Here is a 7,555-nt window from a genome sequence, read left to right on the forward strand (position 1 = left end):
AAGACCGTCATTAAAAAAACATGTCGTTATACATTTACAAAAAATAAAGACTTTGTTGTCTTCTTACATAATTAAAGAGAACAATGTGCCTAACATCAATTTCAACAATGTGCTACATGACACGAAGTCTTTAAGCACAAGATAACAATTCACAAGCAAGCACATTTCCTTTGTGCACATTGACAATGTAGTGTCGCTATTGCATTTCCTTTGTGCACATGGATAACGAGGCAACATGCACTATAATTGCATTTGAGATAAGAAGTGTGTGTCCATTGTTGGGGGCTGCGTGCATGTGTGCATACAAACACATGTGTCATATCATGGGAATTCGCTTAACTCTTCAAGCCAATGATAAGATTTAAGTATGGGTCAAAGAAAAGACAAAAGTAGTTGAATGCAAAAGTCTTGGAGGAATTTGATGAAGAAAAGACATTGCTTTTACACCTACAACCTCAACCCTTACAAAAAATATCCCTTAATTGTGAGTGTAATGCCACTGAATTGTGAGGCATGCAATGCCACTGAAGGCATATCATGGGAATCTGCTCAACTCTTCAAGCCAACAATAAGATTAAGTATGGGTGAAAGAAAAGATAAAAACAATTGAATGCAAAAGTAGATGAATAAAAGACAGCTTTTATACAACCTCAACCCCTATAAAAAAATAGCCTCAAAAATACACTTACCCTAAACTAAGGCTCCATTGCTTTTATTGAATATTCACCTTAAAAGCTTTTAGGGTTATGCTTTACCATTTAATGATAACCTCCCAACTATTACCTTCCAAAACCACTAAGCTATTTCATTTATTGCAATCTCACAATCCTTTGATTAGTCAAACACTCGAAACACATCGAATCCACCACCAACAATTGGGACCTTGTGAAACTATGAACAACCAATAGGATGAAGATGATAGAGAAAGCCACGTAACACCACATGGCTTCTCTCCATTTCTCCACTAGTATTAGATATTTACATACATAAATACTTGTCAGTGGACACACATGTGCATGTGCATGGCCACACATGCGCGTGTCGTACACACACACACACACACACACACACACGTGATAGAAATTATCATTAGCTTTGATCAATTAAACCCAAATAGTAACTAATCCTAGCCTGCATATCATGAGCCCTAAACCTACTATGCATTGAAACTACATCATATTATTTGCTTCTTGAGACATTAGCTTTGATCAGTTAAACCCAAATAGTAACTAATCCTAGCCAGCATATCATGAGCCCTAAACCTACTATGCATTGAAACGACATCATATCATTTGCTTCTTGAGACATTTTGCTTCTAATAATGTTTGCTATCTTTACACCTATCTCAAACTATCTTTATGTGTCCACAACATGCATATGATAACAAATCTTGTTCTCCACATGTTCCCATGTGTGTGTGAAGACCTAGAATCATTGTAATGAGGGTTTTATGTCACCCTAGCTCTTTCACTACCTCTAAATGGTGTGTGTGTGTAGAAAAGCAAGAAGTTTATGCTCGAGTAGTACCCTTTACCCTTACTGAAGGAACAAACTTGTTTGCCCAATCTTTGCTCATGCCCATGTGTTTGTGAAGAGCCGTCTGTGGCAAGCCTTTATTCCACATTGTGACCACAGCCATGACCAAAATGATTGTGGAAAGGTTTGGTGTGTCCACATTGTTATTTGAGAATAATCTTGTCCTACTTGTGTGTGTCCATGTGTGTAAAGACCCAAAATACCACTGCCCATGTGTCCCCAAGTCACTATGCCAAGACTCAAAATCATTTGTTGATCACTTCTTACAGTGTGTCCATGGTTCAATGCATGGAGGCCGTTCCAGTTATTCACACCATGGTTCAATGCATGGAGGCCGTTCTTCCAGTTATTCACACCATCAGTCAAGACCAATCTTGTCCGCCCAAAACCTGCGCCCATCAATCAAGACCAATCTTGTCCGCACTCCACACCTGTGCCCATGTGTGAAGCCTCCTTAGTTCAATGTGTGGAGGCCGTTCCAGTTATTCACACCATCAGTCAGGACCAATCTTGTCCGCCCAAAACCATCAATCAGGACCGCACTCCGGACCTGTGTCAATGTGTGTGAAGACCCAATTCATACAAATTAGGGTTCTAGCAGGAGGAGGGTTGCTGCAGGATGACGACAAGGTTGAAGAAGAACAGGAAAAAGAGGGGTCATGTGAGTGCGGGCCATGGGAGGATAGGCAAGCACAGGAAGCACTCAGGAGGGCGAGGCAATGCAGGACCATCACCACATCCTGTTCGACAAGTTCCCCCCGGGCTACTTCGGCAAGGTGGGCATGCGCTACTTCCACAAGACCATGAACAAATTCCACTGCCCCATCGTCAATGTGGTCTCCCTCTTGCCGGAAACGGTAAAATCTGCAGCAGAGGGCAAGGCCCCGTTGCTTGATGTCACTCAGTATGGCTTCTTCAAGGTCCTTGGCAAAGGCGACCCGCCTCCCTCCACCCTCGTCGTCAAGTTCTTCTCCAAGCTCGCAGAGAAGAAGATCAAAGATGCCGGTGGCGCCGTCGTTCTCACTGCATGAGTCATCTCTGGAGGTTGGATTAGGGTTTTGATTAAGCAAGGTATTTAATCAGGATTTAGCAGTAAATTAGGTTTCCACGAGGCATGAGGATTTTAAGATTGCGATGTAGTTTAATCCTCATTTAACTACTGGAAAAGCAAGCAGACAGATATGCGTATTAGGGATCTGGTGCCTCTTCTGTGGCTCTTCTTTTATGGACATTCTGATCACATTGTCAGAAGAGCCTGTGTTGATGACTATATGCGTCCTTAGTTTTGCATTCAGGCATGCTTCATCCCTCAAGGTTGATTTCTTGCTGTAGATTGTTTCTTACTAGATGACACATTGCTGCGTTTGAACATGAGATCATGGGATGCATGGATGTTTTCATGTGTGCATTGTAAAAAGTGGTCATGATGCAGTTCAAGAAGAAAATGTTTTTTGGGGGGGGGGGGGGTTGACTAAACAAGTACAGATCTATCTATCCTAAGGATAGCCGTTGGTGGACTTGGGTCAAGGTTCTAGAACCTGCACTGTAGTTGCTTCAGCTGGGTGTTTTGATAATGAGAACTGTGCACAAAGGATGGTAGATGCTCGACATTACACACATTTAATGGTCTCAAGGAGGAGAAAAGCCACAAGTGATTGCATGTTATCTAACTACGCAAAGATTTGTTGCAAGGTGCACAAATTGAAGACCCACCCAGTGGTAGGACGACGATCCTTTTGAGTCTTCTCGTGTATTACCATATAGCTTAGTACTTAGTAACTCTTGCAAGCATGTTGAATACAAATGCAAGTTGTGCTATCTGTCTGCTCAGGCTCGTGAATGTGTGTAATCTGCACCCTTCACATCCAGTGTTGTCCAATGAGTACACAGGTCCTGTGGTCATGGCTAGCTATGATGACTTGACAGATTTGCTACACGAGGGTGATGTATTTGTTGTTATTGGTGGCGAGGGTAATAGCGAGGGAGTAGACTACTATCTGATGAGTTGCACTAGGTCAAAGTGCATCCTTGACCAGGATACAGTGGATGATCATGGGTTTTCTTTTGACGTCCATAGCATGATTGTGGCAGGTCGGTTATACCAATAGATTCGACTTTATCGAGAGAGTCTTGAGTTCCAACAGTGGAAGTGGGAGTTAGAGGCATTTCAGTTCTCTCATCTAGTAGTTGGTACCAGGCTCACTCTTGATCGAGTACAGAGCCGAAAACATAGTTCTCGTCCTCGTTTTTTGGCTTCGAGTGGATGACTATCAGAGCATTCATTAGCATAGATCACCAAGTGTTACGGGTAGTAGCCTTGCATCCCTAACAGAGAATCAATAAAAATACAGGAGAGGCAAGAGATTTCCATGAAAATCTGTTTTATCTATCACTATGTTAATAACATGAAGATGGTGGTTACATGCATGTATAAGTGGAATTGAGATATGAAGGGGTATGGCGAGCAATTGAGAGCTAGAGAGAGTGTTGCTGACTAGATCTAGTGACTAAACTCAGACTAGCTGGGTTACCTCACTTACATTGTACTTAGATTTATTGGGAGTGACTAACCTCAGAATAGCTGGGGTAGCTTATTTTCATTATGCCTTGATCTTTTGAGTTAGTGGCTAAACCCAGAGTGGCTGGGTTAGCTCATATTCTGATGTACTTAGTTGATGTTTTTTATTATTATGGGTTTTTTTATTATTAAGGATCATTACATTTTAGTTGATGTTCATGGTTTTTTGATTTTTTTAATATTTCGGTTATCATATTGTTTGTTGAAAATCTCAATGTCATCATATCCAAACATGTTCCCTTGGGAAGCAAACTTTGCAAGCATGTGGGGGGGGACCCATCCTCACATGCTCACAAAGTTTGGTCCCCATCGGAGCATGTTTGGGTACGATGGTATGGGGAAGAGTGAGATTTTTCATGGTCGCTTAAGCATGAAGAGACTTGAAAAATTTGCACTGGGCGTTAATTATTAACCCAAACATGCTCCGATGGAGACTCAAACTTTGCAAGCATGTGGAGGTGGGTTCTCCCACATGCTTGCAAAGTTTGGTTCCCACCATCGGAGCGTGTTTGGGTATGATGGTATGGGGAAGAGCGGGATTTTTTATGGCCTTTAAAGCACCAAGAGACTTGAAAAATTCGCATTGGGCGTTAATTACTAACCCAAACATGCTTCGATGGGGATTAAACTTTGCAAGCAAGTGAGGGTGGGTTTCTCTCGTATGCTTGTAAAGTTTCGTCCTTATTGGAGCATGTTTGGGTACAATGGTAAAGGGAAGATCATGATTTTTCATGGTCTCTTAAGCATCAAAAGACTTAAGAAATTCGTACTAGGCATTATAATTGTTAATCCAAACATGCTCTTCTCCATACCATCGTACTTAAACATGCTCCGATGGGGACCAAACTTTGCAAGCATGTCGGGGTAGGTCCCCTTCACATGCTTGCAAAGTTTGGTCTCCATCGGAGCATGTTTGGGTACGATGTATGGGGAAGAGCAGGAATTTTCATGGTCTCTTAAGCACCAAGAGACTTGAAAAATTCGTATTGGACGGTAATCGCTAACCTAAACATGCTCCGATGGTGATCAAACTTTGCAAGCATGTGGGGGTGGGTTCTTCCCACATGCTTGCAAAGTTTGGTCTCCATTGGAGCATGTTTGGATACGATGGTATGAGGAAGAGCGGGATTTTTTATGGCCTCTTAAGCACCAAGAGACTTGAAAAATTCGCACTCGGCACTAATTACTCTCCTTGCATGCTTGCAAAGTTTGGTCCCCATTGGAGCATGTTTGGATACGATGGTTTGAGGAAGACTCGGTTTTTCCATGGCCTCTTAAGCACCAAGAGACTTGGAAAATTCGTCCTGGGCGCGAATTACTAACCCAAGCATGCTCTGATGGAGACCAAACTTTGCAAGCATGTGGAGGTGGGTTCTCCCCACATGCTTACCCACCCCCATATGCTTGCAAATTTTGATTCCCATCGGAGCATGCTTGGGTATAATGACATGAAAAAGAGTGGAAATTTTCATGGCCTCTTAAGCACTAAGAGACTTGAAAAATCCACACTGGGCGCTAATTGCTATCCCATGTATGCTTCGATGGGGATCAAACTTTGCAAATATGTGGGGATGGGTCTCCCCGACATGCTTGCAAAGTTTGGTTCCTATCGGAACATGTTTGGGTACGATGGTATGTGGAAGAGTGGGGGTCCCGGAAAGCCCGCACCTGCAGCGTATCCACACTTAACTGGCCATTATCAGACTGCCACTCATCACAAACCTGAGGACCTGGGAGAGAGAGTGCTCAAAGCCTGTAAACTCCATTCTCCACTCCACCTTCCCAAACCACCTGGCTTGTTGCTTTGTCCCGGAGAGCAACAAAATGCTCATCAATCAAACTCCACTCGTACGCCAGTCTTGTAAACCTGATGCACTGACAACAGATGAAAACCAAGTGCCGGAACATACAACACCTGGGAGGAATGCTTCCCTCCTCTGCCATCGGGAACTATCTCCATCCTGCCCTCACTGCTGTGAACTGGGTAGTGGATGTATCACCAGTAAGAATATGGCCAGAAAGCCTGCAGAGATCCTGTAAACTGGAACGAGAAGGAGTCATGTGCCTGGAAGCACCACTATCGAGAATCCACTCCCGAGTATCCGTTGCGGAGAGTCCTCCAATCTCTTCCCTGCCTGAAGAAAATGAAACAGCGGTGTCCACCACCTCCAGATGCACAAAAGCCGGAGTCTTCATGATTGCTGCTGAGGAATCTTCACCCTTCTCGGTCTTCCGCTTGGGACACTGCCTCCAGTAGTGGTCTTTCTCGCCACAATCATTACAGGTCCTCTCTGCCTTTAGTTTCTCGCGGTCACTAACGGACATCTTCTCAGAAGACTTCTCCGACGAAGCCTTCCCTTTGCCCGTGTTACGGCCTTTCGACCGTTGGCCAGTTAAGGCCTCCGAATCTCCACCCCGAGGAGGGTTCGTGAATCGTTCCTCCTGCTCCAAGAACATGGGCACAAGCTCCTCCCACGTGATGGTGCTGAGCCTGCCCCACTGGTAATCAACGACGAGTAAAATACTGAGTACGAAGAGGACAAGTGCGACAGCAACGTTATGGCCATGTCCTTTGACGATATCTCCTTCCCAACCTGAAGAACTTCCGACTGAAGAGCTTGCAGCTTGTTAATATGCTCTTGCATCGTCGACGACTTTGCAGGGTTCATAACCCGCATCTGTACTTCCAAGGAAATCCTCTTCATGGGCGATACCCTGTTGTAAAGTGAGGCCAAATGCTGCCATATACCTCTGGCCAGCGTCATATGCTTTACATGATTGATTACGTGTGGTGTGTAGTTGAGAGAAAGATAAATGAACGGACCCTGGCGTTGACACGATCCCACATCTGTGTCTGAGCCTCCCGGTCCTTTCGGGTTGACGGTAACTCCCCTTCCTCAACTTCCGGCCGTGGAACCCCAACAACGACGAAATCTGCGAGGTCGTAAGACTCCAAAACAGATTCCATCATAACCTTCCATATGTCGTAGTTGCTCCCGTCCAACTGACGGTCCACCGGAAACGTGGGGAGTGTCGGAATCTTCACATGTCTCTCGGCCATCTCAAACAGATCTGCCATTGCGGGGATGTACTCTGAAAAGGGTGGGTGGGTGGGAACAAAGAAGAACTAATACCTGCAAGTGGCTGTCCAGCAAATCAGCCCGCCTTCCTCTTGCTTCTCCTCTTCTCGAACGATCCAAAACAGTCCACCAATCAGCCACAAAACAGTCCCCCTCTTGCTCACACAAATCCCAAGAACTATCTAGAGCCTAGGGCTCTGATACCATGTCAGAATACGCAGCGGAGATGATGACCAGATCTGGGAACACGAGCAAAACGCATGCAGAAAAAATACAGCACAAGAGAGAGAGAGATGTAGGCGTATAACTCTGCTCTGATATACACAAGAAAATCCCGGGTATAATACAAATGTGGTATGGG

The 7,555-nt window shown here is 44.4% G+C and overlaps 1 pseudogene; it reads left to right on the top strand.

Annotated features, from left to right (window-relative positions):
* The first annotated feature begins 2,061 nt into the window (after nt 1-2,061).
* On the top strand, nt 2,062-2,899 carry LOC147609313 (large ribosomal subunit protein uL15x pseudogene; annotated as a pseudogene).
* Nucleotides 2,900-7,555: the final 4,656 nt, after the last annotated feature.

The sequence above is a fragment of the Cibotium barometz genome, chromosome 51 (genome assembly GCF_041138505.1).
Source record: "Cibotium barometz isolate CiBa-2024 chromosome 51, ASM4113850v1, whole genome shotgun sequence".
NCBI classification, from domain to species: Eukaryota; Viridiplantae; Streptophyta; class Polypodiopsida; order Cyatheales; family Cibotiaceae; genus Cibotium; species Cibotium barometz.